Raw genomic sequence first — 17234 nt, forward strand, 5'->3', positions numbered from 1 at the left:
TACCTCGCCAGAGTCATAGATGATTAACCGCCATCCACTAAGTCACTGGAATCCTCTGCACTACTCACTCAAGAATTAATTTAAGAAGCAAACCCTCATGTAGCTTTTCCTCAATTAGGCAGTGAACTCAGGGGAGAACTTGGGTAGAAGAGGGTCTCTCTCTCCCTCTCTCCTGCTCCTCCTCCTTCTCCTCTCTCCCTATTTTCCTCTTTTCTTTCCCCACTCAAAGTTTATAGCACCAGGGCCAGAGATGCAAGATATCTCTTGGTTTCAGGACCCAAGCTGGAGCTGGACATGCTGGGCTTTAATCCATCTTCTAATTTCTTACTATATGACCTTGGGCAAGTTATTTGACCTTCTCATCACTAAGTTTTCTTTTAAGAAACAGGAATGGTAAGGATACCTGGTCCATAAGTTTGTCATAAGAGTTAAATTACATTATAGTCCAAATCCTGAGCAGTAGTGAGACTGCACAGAGGTTTTCAATCTTTGACATCAGACTAGAGCTCCAGGGTTGCATACTCAGGTTCCGCCAGCATCCAACAGGTACTAAAGGCCAGGAGGCTGCTTTAGAGGTCAGAGCAGTGGGAGACACAGACCCACACCAGTCACTGCCCTGCTCCACTCTACTCCCCGAGAGGAGAGGCAGGCCAAGCACTACAGGTGATTCTGTTATTTATGAAAAGCCTAAAATTGGATTTCCAGTGTGATTTTTAAATATTGGCAACTAACTTAACACTGCAAATATCAAAGAAAACATGTGTAAGGGCAGAATTCAGCCCACAGACTTATAGTTTAAAAGCTCTCATCAAAGAAATGCACTACAGGTAGATATTCATGAACTCAGCCCTGTGCCTCCAAGTCTGAATTTGCAGGTGTTGAGTCTCGCAACTTGGAAAGATCTCTGGAGCCAGGATGGCACCTACATCTTGAATGGAATAAACTGTTAGAGCAAAGCGAGGGCCTGCGATGTGCTCAGTATCTGCCAGCTCTTTATTAATGAGATCTCTTTCAGTGAACTAAGAATCAGGTGTGGCCACCCAGGCTCACAGGCGAAGAATCAGCACTCAGTGAGACCTGGCATTCAGCTTGGGTTCACAGGGCTGAGCTGGCAGGACAGCTTCCTATTCAGATCTGTGTGATGTCAAACTCATGTTCTCCTTGTTTGTATTGACGTATTATGTCTGTGTATATCTATGAGGTACAAAGTGGTGTTATGATTTTAAAGCCATGTAAAATGACTAAGTCAAGCTTATTAGCATACTCATCACCTCAAATAATTAACAATTTTGTCAACAAAACATTTGAAATTTACTCTTCTGGCAAAATTTGGGTGTTTAGTTTGCTTTGAGGGTGTCATTTTTAGTTCAGATTGGTCTTGAATCCAATTTGTAGCCAAGTTAACCTGGAACTCCAGCAATCTTCTTGCCTCAGTCTCCTGAGTGCTTGGATTACAGGTCTGTGCTTCCACACTCAGCTTAACATTTAATATTCAATTATTTGCTAAACTCATTATAGAATTTGCATATGATCCAACAATCCTACTACCAGCCATCCACTTGAAAGATCTGAAGTCTATTTGTTTTTTAGTTTTTAGTTTTGTTATGTTTTGGTACTGGGAATCAAACTCATGACCTTGTGCTTGCTTATGCTTATGCTTAAGTGCTTATGCCCTGAGCTAAATCTCTGGCCCTTGAAGTCTATTGTTAAGGTGATTTTTCAGCCATGTTCACTGAAATACTAATCATGATGTATAAGTTATGAATCAACCCAAGTGACTGTCAAGGTATTTTATACCCAGTGGAGTACTACTTAGCCTTTAGAGAGTAAAATATCTAGTCATTTGCACCAATGTGAATGGGACTGTAGAACATTAAGCTAAGTGCTGTGTGATCTCACTTACATGCACAATTTAAGACAATTGAAGTCACAGAAGCAAAGAGTAAGTGGTTACAATTAGTCCACTGATTGGTATATCATAGCTCTGGGTGTGCATAATGGGAGGGCCTACCCTGTGTTCAGGCAGCACCATCCAATGGACTTGTAGTTGAGATGGGTTCAAATAGAAAGGCTCACCGTTGCCTCCTGCTTACCCTGCCATGGACTGTTTCTCCTCATCTGTATTCCTCTGCTCTGCTACTCTGTTCTAGAGGCAGCTGACTATGGACCTCTACAAACTGTGAGCTAAGATGAACCTTTTCTCCTTTAATTTTGGGCTAAGAGTATTTTGTCTCAGCAACAAGAAAGTAAACAAAACACTTAGATCATAGCCAAAATTTTATTCAAGACTTGGCTCTTCCATCTTCTAGTTGGTCACCTTTTATGTGTGGATTCCCAGGAGAATGTGAGTGACAAAGAGGGCAGAGTGTGCATCATAACTGAAGGATTCATGAGGAAAGTGTGGTGCACATTACTACCAGTCACATGCAGCATGAGTCCAGCCACAGGACCACAAGGGAATACCTTGGCAACATAACCGAGCTCTGCCCCACAGGGTGAGAAAACAGATTCGGTAAAAGTCTCTGGAGCTCCACAGAGGCAGTCAACATTGCCACCTAAAAAGCCGGATCCAGTGCATTCTTCCTTGGGGAGCCTTTCAAATTAGAAGATAGCATTTTAAGCCTATTTTGTCTGTGGAATAACGACAAAGTCTGATAAATAGCTATTTTTGCCAAGATGATGTTTCATCTCTTCTGTGTGAACATGAGGTCGTTTCTTTGTGATAGTTCATACACTTAAAAAAGTTAAGATGTAGGCATTATTTTAAGACCCATAATCCATCACCAACAATAGTATGAAATAGTAAGTCCCACTCTCAAATTGACTTTTAGTGATCTCCATTAACATTTCACTGGAGAGAAATGACAAATAATTTCATGGCTCAGGAACAGCCAAGAGTTGTGTTCAGCAAAAAGAGGGTCTGGTATCAGCAGGGAGTGAACAAAATATGCAGCCTTTAAATTAAGGGCATTCGCTTCCCATCTTTTAGTTGTGTAATTTATTAGCACGAAGGATCATCAGCACATGTTTTCTAGGTGGGTTTTTAGGCGTCTTCCTGGACTAAGGGTCCTGCTATTTATATCTTGTGGCCTAATATTTATTTCCCAGTGGGGGAGATCAGAACCTTGGGAGCTGAAATTCTGTTTCAGGATATGAATCTTTGTTTGCAAAGATATTCCAAGGTACCTAATTTTTTTCTACTTTTGAGTGTTTTCTTTTTTAACCTCTTCAAAGAAGAATAGCCCATTAGCCTCAGTTTATTGGAGAGATGTACAAATGCCTCTGGGACTTGGCTTTCTTCACACAATGTATTTCCTTAATGCAGGAAGCATCCCCTTAGGACTCTGTCAGCTCTCAGCACAGAGGCCTCTGCATCAGCCATGGTTGGAAAGGAGGGCAGAATGACTGCTTTATATAACCTCCACTCAGGGTCCTCTGTGGAAAGAAGGAATAGCAATATGATGCCAGCCTGTCCTTTGTAGCCAGGAGCAAGACCCCACCCAATCTAGGGACATTCACTCCATAACCCACTTCTCTTTCACCTCCAAACATTTCAGCTACCATGTGTGAGAAGAAAATTCATGACAAAAGAAAAGATGGTGGTACCATTTATTTAGCCATAAGAGCCCGCGCATTCCAAGTCTTGTGGTTTCTTAGAATTTCACAAGAAACCCTTCACATCACTTTTAGCCACCAGAGAGAGGCTATAATTTCATTTATATCCACAGAGGCCTGAAGCCCTATTGGTGTACTGTGTCCTCTACCAGGAAATCAGGTCGGCCATCTCTTCCAGCACACCCCAGCTATGATAAGAGGACACATGGTGACCATGCTGCTCTGCTGCTCCTGTCACCCAGAGAACATACAGCTCACTGATATCCAGCAACGGAGTAACACAGCCCAGAGGCCACAGACAGGTTCTTCCTAACCTTCATGACCTCCGCTCTTCCTCCCAGGGACTTATCCTAAGGCGCTCTCAGGAACTGCTAAGCTGTCAGCATTGATTTCTCCATGCCAGACATCGCTCCAAGCTTTGTATAATATTACAAAGCAAACAATCTAGATAATCATTTGTTACATGAACTCAAGTAATGTAACTCAATTTGTTACATGAACTCAAGTAACATGAACTCAAGTAACCACTAATTTACTAATGAATTTATTCCTTTAAAAGGTGTCATACTTTTGACATAATAATGTGTTTCAGTGTATTTGGTTACCCAATAGTATACCAAATCCCAGCATAAATCTTCCATAGGTGAGGCTTTTGAGAGGTGTTTGGATCACGGGCATATGATGCGGGATGAGGGGATGTGAATATTAAGTGTGTGTGATAACTAAAATTGGTTTAGCATACTTCTAGGTGTGGATAATAGCAGACTTACCTTAAGTAGGAAAAAGCTGGTTGCGTGAACGAAATAAAAGGGGAAGGAAGGCTTGCAGCTCCCTGCTGACTGCCTGATTTGCTGTGAATGTTCCTCCTCTGCCGTGCCCTTCTGCCTGCCCTGCCTTGGACCCAGCTTGTTAGGGATTAAAACCTCTACACACTGTGAACTGAAATAAGCCATTTCTCCTTTCACTTGTGGCCATTGGATATTTTGTCTTAGCAACAAGATGTAAGATATTAGGCCACTCATCCGTCTTCTCCTTTGAAAATTGTCTTTATTTGCCATCTCTCTGTCTTTTCCTTAAATCTGTAGTGCTCGTGCTATTCTAGCTTTACCTCTACTGTACACTGAAAGATGTCCTCACATTTCTGACCACAGTTGGTGCTGCTTAGTACTCATCTCTCTGCTTGTCAGAAAGATGACTGGCTCTTTGATTGTTATTCTTCCATTCTCTGACTTAGATCATTTCCCTTTTTATTGTCAAACTATGAATTATTTTACATATTCTACCTGTAAATTCCTTATCATATAAGTAACCTGAAAATGCTTTCTCCTATTCTCTGTTATTGCTATTTTCCCTTCTTTGAGATTGCCTTTGAATCACAATAGAATGATTTTTTGTACTGAGGATCGAATCCAGAGCCTTTGCACTGAACAACATCTCTAGCTCTTTATTTATTATTTTGAGATAGAATCACCCTAAATTGATAAATTGTCAATGTTAAAATCAAATTTGTAATTCTCCTGCCCTCGCCTCCCAGAGAACTAGGATTACAGGCATGTAGCACTAAAACCAGCACAAACTATTACATTTGATGATGTATTAGTTACTTATCTCATTGATAAGACAAAATATCCATGTCAAAGTTAAAGGAGGAAAAATTTGTTTAGCTCACAGTTTATAGCAGTTTTAGTCCATAATCAAGTGACTCAAAGGCGGCATACAGCAAAGGGGCAACGGTTCGTGGTGATAGCATACAGCAAAAGCAACAAGAGAGTGAGACCAGCTTCTTTCTGTCCTTCATTAAGCACTCAGTCTTTAATGGGATTACGGCAGTGCCAATTTAACCAGTGGACTGATCCGGCAATCACTCACCCTTAATCCTGGCACCCTTAACTCGGCCTTGAACTACGAATCAATCACATGCTCTAGATCCAGCCACTTCCAAAAAAGTTCCATGACCACATGAGACTTTGGGGGACATCTAGATATAAACCATAACAGGTAGAGTGCAATTTGTCTATTTTTGTTTTTTGGTCTTTTTTTACTTTTACTTCATATCTAAGAAGTTTTTGATTAACTCTAGATCACAGTGTTTTGTTCCTTGGAAAAGTTTTATAGTTTTAGGTCAAATATATAATAGTATATGTATAGTATATATAACTGCTATATAAACATAAAACTGTATGTGTTATATGTAAAGTAAATATAAAATATATTTGTTTTAAATAAATACATAAAATAATTCAAAATTCAAAATATATATGGCTCATTGTGAGTTATTTTTGTGTATGATATACAGATGGAATCCAACTCCATACTTTTTTGTTGTGTTTTTATATTTTAAAAAACTTTTTATTTTTATGAGTACATGTTTGCAAGTACATAGTGAGGATATTAATTGTGGGAATTGATAAATCTGTAACAATCAATTCTTTTTTTCCTCCTTCCCATCCATCCTCTCTTTTTAAAATTATTTTTGGCAAAATTAGATGCTTTTATTTATTTTATAAGTCTTTATCAAGTTATTTATAACAAATAAATGTTAACAGAGTACCAGGTCAAAAGTGTATAAAACTCACAAGATAATTGTTCTAAATCAAAATTCCCTTTTAGATACACAGTGCATGTTGGATTGCAACAGTGTTTGTTCTCTCTTTTTTTCCTATTGTCTGTTTTTTAATTTGCTCTTCATTTCTAATTTGGGTATAATAATACAAGAGAAACCATGTAATATTTAATTTTGTGTGTCTGATTTGCTTTACTTAATTCTGATTCAAGGTGCATTCATTTGCCGTATAATGACTTACTTATCTTTCTTTGTGGCAGAGCAGCACTTCACTGTGTATAAATACTACAGTTTTTAATCGTTGATTTATTGATGGACATACTGGATGCTTCCAATATTTGGCTAGTATAAATTATGCTGCTATAAACGTGGGCATGCATACATCTCTATAGTATGGTGTCTTTAACATTTTGAGGAAGATAACTTGAAGGGGAACTGCTGTATCAAGTGGAATTTCTATTTTTATTTTTAAAGAGATTTCCATATTGATATGCATAGTGGTTTTATAGTTTACACTCCCACATTCTCCCTCTGCCCTCAGCATCTCCAGCATTTGTCATTGTTTGAGATCTTGATGGTAGATATTCTTTCTGAAGTGAAACAGAATCTTAGTGTTGTTTTAAGTTACATTTCTCCATGGTCAGTGATGCTGAACACTTTTTCATGTATTTATTGGCTATTTCAATTGCCTATTTTTGATTGTGTCTTTAAGTATGAAGACAGTTTATATTTTTATGTTCTTTATATACCATGGATATTAGTCTATTGTCTGAGGAATAGCTAATAAAATTTTCTTTCCATTCTGCAGGTTGTCTCTTCACTGTATAGAAGCTTTTTAACTTAACGTAATCCCGTTTGTTCATTCTAGGTATTATTTTTGTGCAACTGGGGATCTGTTCAGAATTTTTGTCTATGCTTGTATCTTCAAATGTTTTACCTGTTTTGCCTTCCAGCAGATTGTTTGTGTTTTAATATTTAAATCTTTGATCTATTTTGATTTTAGTTTTGTGCTAAATTAAGTGTCTCAGTTCAATGTTTTCCACATAGAGTCTGGTTTTCCCAGCACCACTTGTTAGAGTATCTTTGCCCAAGAAAAAGTGTTTCGTTCCTTTTTCAAGGGTAAATCTACAGTCTTTTTTGTTTTTATTATTATTTTTTTTCTATGCTTCTTTTTTAAAATCACTGTAGCTTTGTATTGTAACTTGAAAGCCAAGATGATGATGAGCCCTGCCTTACCCTTGTTACCCAGAATTGCTATTTACTTTTGAGCTTTTAGTCTTATATCTTTTTCTATATACCTATAGAAGAGTGGAATAGCTTTAGTTTGTTTCAATTACTATAATAAATGCCACATTCTGGGAGGTTCATATGTAACAGAAATTTGTTTTTCACATTCTGGAGGTATAAAAGTCCAAGGTGCCATCAGATTCAATGTTTATTAAGGCTGGAGTTTTGTAACAAAGTCTTTTCTTTTAATATAACTTCTCATGCTGCAAGGGGTGAGGAAATCTCTGGGGTTTCTTTTTTAAGGACACTAATTCCATTCATGATGGTTTTACCTTACAACCCTATCACCTTTCAAAGTTCCTATTACCTAATACTCCCACCTCGGTGGTTACCATTTCAATATACAAATTTGAAAGTGGGATATAAGCATTCATCTCACTGCAGCAAATGTCCGTCCTTCAACTTTGAACTTACTTTTTAAGATTATTTTAGCTATCAGAGACCTTTGAGTTTCCAGATACATATTAGCATGACTCATCTTTAACAAATTGTTCTGGGACAACTGGATATCTATTCACAAAAGAATGGGCATGGTCTCCTACTATGACAGGTGACTGAATTAGAAATATTATAGGCAGTCAGCCAGGGTTAAGCCCTCAAAGGAGCCAATATAGAAGATGAGATACCTTGCAACTGTCGGGGAGACAGATACCTCAATTGTGGGCCAGAACTCAAGAAAAAAAATAAAACAAATGCACTCACATTCTTCCTAAAGATAAACACCAGGGATTGATATACCAAATAGGTCTCTATCACCGTGAGGAAGCTGGGAGTCACCATCCCAACCCTCTATAGGAAAAGCCACTTGTCCATATGCATGCTGGTTTGCTATATGACTCGCTTCCCCATTTGTCCCAAATTTAAACAGTTTTACCTGAGCAATTAATCTTACTGGTTGGCCACAGTTCTGCCCCTCCTCATGCCCACCTTGTGAGTTCCTATTTTTTTCCCCATCTTGGACCTGCCTCACCTCATGGTTTTGCTCTATAAAGTCCCTGGAAAAGACAGGATCCTTGGCAACCCTCTCGGGACCCCTACTGTCTCTCTCGCAAACAGAAGCTTTCTTTCTCTCAATAAATATATTCTGCTCATAACTTTTGTTATTCCTAAAATGCATTCTTTGATTTTGAGAACACAAATAATTTAGGACACCTAGTAGGTTCTTCCCCCTATATCACTACTATAAATCATATACAAAAATGAACTCAAAATGGAGAAACCTAAATATAAAAACTAAAACTGTAACTATATTAGAAGAAATCATAAATCTTTATGATATTTTACTTGGTAATGATTTATTAGAAATAATCACAAAAGCAGGGAAAAAAGAACCAAAGATAATTAGACTTAGTCAAAATTAAAGACTTCTGTACAGAAAACAACCTCATCAAGAGTGTCCCACAGACTGGGACTAAGTGTTAGCCAAACATTTGTCTAGTAAGGTTCTTGTTTCTGTTGCATATTAAAAAAACCCTTAAAATAGAATAACGAAACCCAATTAAAAATGAGCAAAATACCTGAATGTCAAGAGAAGTCATACACATGATATATCAGCATATGAATGAATGCTCAATATTATTAATTATTATGGGTATATAGTTAAGCCACCTACCATGACATACCACTTCATTCTTACTAGTATGGTAATAATGTTAGAGAAAAATAATATGTTTAAAAAAGATAACGTAGCAAAGAATGGCAAGGCTATAGAGAATGGGGACCCTTATACATTGTTTCTGAGAAGATAACATGCAGTTGCTTTGAAACACAACTTAGTGATTCCTCAAAACTTAAACAAAAGACTATATCACAGGGTCTAACAATTTCACCCTTTGTATGTACCCCAATGAATCAAGAACAGTGATCAAACAAATACTAACTAGGACTATTCATAGTACTAGAATCCTTAATAGCCAAAATACGTAAACAACCTAAGTGCTGTCAATAGATCAATGAATAAACAAAAGTGGTATGTGCATGAAATGGAGTATTATTCAGTCATTAAAGAAATGCAGTTCCAAACCAGGGATATTTGGTCTTACTACTTTTGTTCATATTGTACTAGAAGTCAGAGCATGTAGTGAAGAGAAGTAAAAATCATCCAAATTTCACAAGAGGAAGTCAGATTACCCCTGTTTGCATACTACAATGATCTTTGATGTAGAAGAGCCTTTAAGGTAGATTAAAGTGATCTTTAATGTAGAAGAGCCTTAAGATTTTACTAAAATAATATTAAAACTGATAAATAATAAAGATTCAGGGCACAATATTAACATACAAAAAAGCAATATTTTGATATACAAACAATGGGCTGGTTGAAAAAGAAACAAAAATGTAGTCTTATTCACAATAGCTACAAAATATGTAAGAATAAATGTAGCCAAGGATATATTACTGCAATAAAATTGTAAAACACTGATGAAAAATTATGGATGACAGAAAAAATAGGCATCTCATGCTCATGTATTAGAAAAATTGATAGTATTAAAATGTTCATACTGCCTGGAATGATCTATAGATTCAATATTGCCCATTAAAATGCCAATGCCATTCTTCCCAGAAGTAGAAAATTGTAAAATTCATATGAAATAGCAAAAAAAAAAAGAATAACCAAAGTAATCCTGAACCAAAGAACAAAGGTAGAGATGTCACAACATTTGACAAAACATCCTGCAAACCTACAGTAATCAAAATAATGTGCTACTGACATAAAAATGATGCATAGATCAGTGAAACAGAAAATCCAAAAATTGACTCATATGCTTAAGCTAATGGATTTTCAACAAAGATGCTATGAACATATGCTGAGAGAATAAGCATCTTTTCAATAAATGGTTTGGCAACACTGGCTACCCATATGCAGAATAAGGAAAGCAGTCTTCTGTCTCCCACAATATGTAAAACTTAACTCAAAATGGATCAAAGACCTAAATATAAGATTTGCATCTATGCAACTACTAGAAGAAAACATAAGGGAAACACTTTCATATAGGCAAAGAGTTTTTTAAATATGACCCCAAAGCAAAGTCAACCAAAGCAAGACCAGAGGAAGAAAAAATCAAAGAAGCTTCTACATAGCAACAACAAAAATAAAAAAGTACAGGGAAGAGACAACCTACAGATGGGGGAAAAGATTTGCAAACTATTCATTGGATGGGAGATTAATATCTGTGAATATAAGGAACATAACACAACAAAAACAATCCAACTTAAAAGCAGGCAAACACAAGAATAGATATTTATTAGAAGACCTACAGTCTTCTGAGAAGTCACTGCTTCTCAGGGAAGTGTAAATCAAAGCCACAGGGAGGTGTTATTTCACCCCAGTGAGAAGCCTATTACTCAAAATACAAAGAATAACGAATATGCTGAACAAGTGGAGAAAGGCAAACTCACAGTGTTAGTGTGAGCATCAGTCAGCACCGTCACATGGGAAACAGTATGGAAGTTTCTTAAGAAACTATATGCATCCAAATGAGCCGAAATTACTACATCAGTGTGATATCTGCCTGTCCTTGCTTCTTGTAGCACTGTTCCCCACGGTGAATAAGTGAAGCTATGTATGTACACAGTGAAATAGTATTCAACCACCAAAAGGGTCAAATTCTATCATTACCACTACTCGGATGGAACTAGAGAGATGTTGAGTGAAATAAGCCAGACACAGAAAAACAAACACTACATGCTTTCATGCATTTCTGCATGTTACAGATGCTGACCACGTGGAGGTGAAGAGCAGAAGAGTGGGCCATGGAAGGTGGGCAGGTAGGAGTCAGGGTGGATAGAGACTGGATGGATGGCAGGTGCTAGACTATGTGCTTTAATGCGGGAATCACCTCCACTGTTTTGGAGAACAGGAGATAACTGCTGTCTATAACAATTTATACATTATATATTATGAAATAATTAGAGGAGAAGAATTTGAATGTTTCCAACACATACAAGTGACCATGATTGAAGAGATGGAAGTGCTCATTATTTTATTAGATTATTTCACCAGTAAACATGCGTTATAACTACAGTGCAGTCTCCATTGCTTTCCTTGTTGCTGAAGTGCAACCCCTGACACAGCTTAACGAGCGGACACAGTTACTGTGGCTCACAGTTTCAGATGTCTCTGTCCCTGCCTGGTGGCTGGTGCCATGGCAGGAGGTGAGCTGCTGGTGTCACGGCAACCAGGAAGCAGGAAGAGCAGGGAAAAGGCAAGCATGGAGACAGCCTTCCCTTCCCCCGGGGCCCGCTTCCCCTGAACAGGTCCCACCTCCCAACAGCACATCAGCTGTGGCACCCGGATCCAGTCTCCCTCCAAAAGCCCTACCAGCAGATGAGGCACTTTGGGGACACATAGATATATGCCACGGTGGTGCACCACATAAATAAATACAAACGTTCTATATCAAATAACAGCAAGGAATGCAGTTCTGACACATGCTACTTGAATGGGTTTTCAAGCGTATGCTAAGTAAAAGGAGCCAGCTGCATAAATTTTTATATTTACTTTATGATTCCAGTTACAGCAAATATCTAGCACAGGCAAATCCATAAAAATAGAATGCAAAAGGACAGTGACTCAGTGCTAGGGAGAGGGAGACTTGGGTGTGGCATCTTCTCAAGAGGGGACAAGATGCATTTGACCCAGATACAAGATAGTTGCAGAACATTGTAGGTGCATGAAGTACTATTTAGCTTAAAGTGGTAAATTGTACATTGTGTGAACTGCATCTCAATTCCACAGATGCGCTGTGTGTGCTCACAGTTTTGGGTGAGGTCCTTTCTGCAGACAAGTGAGCCAGGCTCCCTGGCTTCCACCTCATCCCCAGGCCACCAGCCATCTCCATAGGGATTGCATCAAGTGCCAGAGATTCCACTGGCTCTCTCCTTCCATACCTTTCCTCCTGGGCCAGCCTGTGAGAGGTGTCACGTGGCATCTAGGGACCCAGGGTCCCATATCTCCATGGATGGTCAGTGAGGTGCATGCTGATAAGGAGCCAAAAATAACCAGGGGAGGCAGCATGTTTCTAAATAGAAACGGGATATGCTTGCAAGTGGGCACGCAGCAGAATATGGCAGAGACCGAGAAAGACAGCAGATGGGTGATTTAGTCACAGCTGCTGTCACTGGCAGTAGGGGGACTTGCTGATTACCATAGAGACCCAGGGCCATGAGGGTTGATTTGGGAAGAATGTTTAAAGGGCATCAAGATTGTGAATAGTCACTTCTCACCTAAAGCTCAATAAAGGGATTATGACAAGATCTGGGGTGACTGGGTATGCACTGAAAGCTGACAACGTACACAGCCACAGGGCTGGGGGAGCAGGCTAGCCACAGAGTCTCAGGAAAGAGAGCTGAGTGTGCTGCTAAGGCCACTTCCTGGTGACATGCTGGACTCTGAAGCACCCAAAGAGAGAAGTTTGCACTGCTGAAGCAATTACTGCCGTTTTTCCTAAATCTAATGGAGTGGAGAACTTAATTTAGTTGCTTTCCAGCGGTGTTTGTCTTGTCATTATGTGCTTTCCCTCAGGCTTTTGGGAAGATTTCTGCAGCTCTGCAGGAGGGATGGAGGCCTCAGGCGTCCCTGAACTCCAGGGCACCTGCTGAACTATAGGCAATCTGACTGCGTCCTGCGACTCACTTACAATCACATTGGTCTAATATTATTTGTACCTCGGTGACCCCTATATTCTAGTTATTAGTTGTTTAATTCTGGAATTCATCCCTAGCACCCGAGGGTGGTTCTATTTAGTGGTGCCTATTTTTTCAGTTTAAACTGATCAAACACATATTATTAACTTTATGCCCAGTACTGGGCTAAATACTTTGAATTATTAAGTCATATCAGTACATGAATAATACAGGTATTTCAGCAATCTTTATTTCCCACCAAAATCAGAGGCTTTAAATAGGAGTTGGTGTGATGAATATTAAATATGGGTTCTCATAGATGAGATTAGTAGTATGCAAATTGGCTGCTAGGATGGGAATATTGTAGAGAAGTCTCACTTTTGCTTGAATATCTAATCAGCTTTGTAACCTGTCTTCAGGGAGAGCACCAAGGTTCATCTCTGGCCCAGCTATTACCCAGGTTAGTACCCAGCTATAGACCGAAGCTTCTCTTATATAATAACTAATGATAAAATAATGCTATCTTCAAAATTTTGTTCTATTGGACTTAAATGAACTCTTTAATGCAGTACTGGCCTGGATAACCTTTAAGGGCAGAAGTCTGAAATGCTTTACATTTACAGTAGAGGATGTATGAATTGCTATATGCTGACTTGCTGAGAAATGTTCACCTGGGGAAGAATTAGGTCTGAGCTCTGAATTCTATAAATTTTAACAAGACTGTAGAGCTATAGCTAGTCCTCCCCCATCTCAAAGTTTTTGGGGGCTGCCTTTATCCACCAGAAAAGACCTAGTGCCTTGCACATGAGCAGCTACCTGGTTTACAGCTCAGCAATGCCTTGCACCCAGCCAGAGTGCCCTCGGGCTACCACACCTCCGTCCTCTCACTACCCTTATGAGATGGTTTGAGATCAGTTGCCTCACAAGACCCTCACTGTGACCTTGCACCTATGATAAATGACTCTCTTCTTCCCTATGGGCGTGAGGTCTGATTCATAGAAAGTTTCCCTTATCTTCTTTGCTCTTTGATATCTAGATATCGAAGAAGCAGCTCTGCTGCTTTCATGGGATTCAAAGGCAACCGTCTCTCCCCACTGCAGCAGGAGTGGCATCTGTGAATTCTGCATCCTTGTCCAACTCCTGGTCTTAGACTCTGAGATTATCCTGTAACTGTGTGCCTTGGTCACCACACCCTTGCCATGCCTTGTCTGTCTGTTGTACCAAAAGTATTCTGATTCTGTTGGAATACAAGAAATGGGGTCCTTCCCAAGGTCAGGTAACAACAGACATAGTCCATTCCTTTGTCTCACTTTTTCCACATCTCTTTTGTAATGGGTATTGGTTTTGCAGACTGCAAGGTTTCATTTTGGCAGATTTATACATGTACACAACATCCTTTGATCATTTGCATCCTCCACGAGCCTCCTTTCCCCACCTTGCTCCTCTGTCTTACTTCTTTGGTTTGGCCAGGGGACAATACAGAGGAAAACAGATTGCCATAAACAAGTGTAAGATGATCTTGACATTAGGGACAGTATTGTGATGTTACAAAAATTGTCTTCTTGCCTTGGTACTGGCAAACCATTCAAGGTCAAACCTGTATCTAGATAAAGGTAGAATTTTAGATGTTTGACTGAGTTTTCACCATCTCTTCCCTTCACAAGGAAGAGAGATGGCTATCACCACTATCTGAGTGGCAATGACTCAGCGATTTCATGAATTCTTCAGATCTCTCATTATAGGGTTGCCCATGAGTAGCCTGGAATGTTTTCAGGGATGTGATATGGTCAGGGCAGAGTTATTACAGTCTCAAGGCTAGGAATAGGTACAAATATACAATGGGGAGAAGCCTGGCCATTACTCTAGCCTGGTCACTTACTGTGTGACTCTGCGAACCCTACACTATGATTTAGATTATGTCTAAAATAGATGTAATCATTAGTGTTTCACATGCTCCGTGGAGTTTTGGAAAGAATAAAATTAGTGAAAATATGCAAGAGTGTTTGGTTAACTAGGAAACACTATGTAACTATGAGGCATTTTTATTATTCACCCACAGTAATTCAAAAAACTCAACTGTAAACTTGCAAATTAGAAAGTTATTATGTGCTGAAAATATTGTTCCAAATCTAATTAAATTAGAACCGTGGTTCATTTGTCAATTTGTAGGCTAAGGATCCAAATAGCGATGCTATGGAATGTAACTAATGAACAGAAATAGACCAAACAGGAGCGCAGCTACCTGTGTATTAGCCAAGCCTTCATAATAATCGTATTCAGTATTCATTTTTCAAAAGATTGGAAATTAGTGCGTTTTTTAGCACCCAGCTTGCTTAGATCCCTTATAAATGATGTAAACACGCATGTGAACTCTTTTATTTGCATTGCAATTCACAGTTTTCACAATGTTTTTAAGTGAATTTTCTCACTTGATTATCATAAAATACTTTGAGGCTAAGTAGAACACTACTGGTTACACTGTATATATAAGCAGAAAAAGTGAGCTTCAGGAAGTAGGAATGTCATTCCAAGGTCACACAACTGTTCTGTTCTAGTGGTTCAACTGGGACTCACTTGTAGGGAATCTCGCTTCAAGTTCCAAATACTTTCTGTTACAGTGCAGGTTTTGTGAACTGGATAGACGGCGCAGTCTTGATTTTTCAGCCTCTCTTCCTATCTCTGGCTTCCCAAGCGCACAATCATTTTCTCTCCCGGCAAGTCAGCTTAAATCATAAGTTCATTTTGTGGCAGGGACAGATTCGCCAAGTTCCCTCTGCCCAGTCTGAGGTGGGAAACCTCTGTCAATCATCCTAGGCCCCCTCTTTCCCGCAATGAAAGTGCAGCATTCTAGGATACCTGACATTTGTATATTCCTGTGTCTACAGAGTCGTGTGTGAAAAAGGAGTTCAGTTCCACTGGCCCTGACTAAAATGCGGCATGGCACAAGTTATTCTGTACTTCCAAACTGAGACCACGAGGGCAGCAAGGACAGCTCTGCTTCCTGCCTGTGGGACTCATAATCAAAGAGAAGATGAATTCCTTCTCCTTCCTTCCTTTCTTTGTTTATTCATGTTTTCTAGACATCTGGCATATTGTCAATAGTGCATGTTTTCCCAACAATCTCCTCTTCTTCACCTCCCTGAGGCAGAGATCTGCAGTTTCCAGAAGGGAGGATTGAAAACGGTGTCTTAGACTTTCGTTTGAGGCCAGGTCCTGAAAGGTGTTGGAGGTCCCAGCTCTGCAGCGCTGCACTGAGCTGACCTCACCAGCGCTGCAGCGCCTGCCTCTCGGCTTGTGGGTGTAATCACGGAGTGGCTCTCTTCTCCCCGATTTCTTTTTGCTGCTCTTTAAAATAGAAAAGAAATATAGCATCAGTGATTCTCTTTACTCCACACGATACAGATAAACCCTTGGTGGCCCTGCAGATTTCTTTAGGGAATATGATGGCTGAGACTCAAAGGTGCTCCTGAAATCATTTTATTCTGGCAAACTATTCTTCATTTGATTAGGGCTGGGGTCCAATCGACATAAGTGAAAATATATTTATGGGGTGACTTTTAAGAAGTAAAAACAATTACTTGAGGATTAGGCTTTTGAAAGAATGAATACTACACTGTGGGCCAGTAAAGGGGCTTGGGAGGCACCACACACATGCATGCACGCACGCACACTCTGGGCATAGACCAACAGGCCCAACTTAAAAATCAACCACTGAATGTAGAAAATGGGGAAACTCATATTGAAATCACTACAATCATTACTGAAAAATGCATAGAAATATTTATTTTAAAAACAAGCAAAAGTAGCCTTGCAAGCAGGCGGTCTTGAGTTTGATCCCTGATACCGATTAAAAAAAAAAAAATAACAAAAGTAGAACCTCCATACGATCAGCTGTCCTCCTACTGGTGTGTACAAAAGGGAATGAAATTGCTATGCTGGGGAAACTTCTGCATTCTCACACTGTTGCAGTGTATTCAAAATAGTAAAGGAACAGAACCAATACAACAGTCCATCAACTGGCAAATGAATAAAGAAAATGTGATGTATGCTAATGAAATACTCCTCAGCCGTAAACAAGAGGTAGTATAATTGTATCATTTTGGGCAACATGGATAAATGTGGAGGGTATTATGGTAATTTTATTAAA

The sequence above is a fragment of the Cavia porcellus genome, unplaced genomic scaffold (genome assembly GCF_034190915.1).
Source record: "Cavia porcellus strain 051 isolate PalLab524CR breed Dunkin Hartley unplaced genomic scaffold, mCavPor4.1 scaffold_29, whole genome shotgun sequence".
In the NCBI taxonomy this organism is placed as follows: domain Eukaryota; kingdom Metazoa; phylum Chordata; class Mammalia; order Rodentia; family Caviidae; genus Cavia; species Cavia porcellus.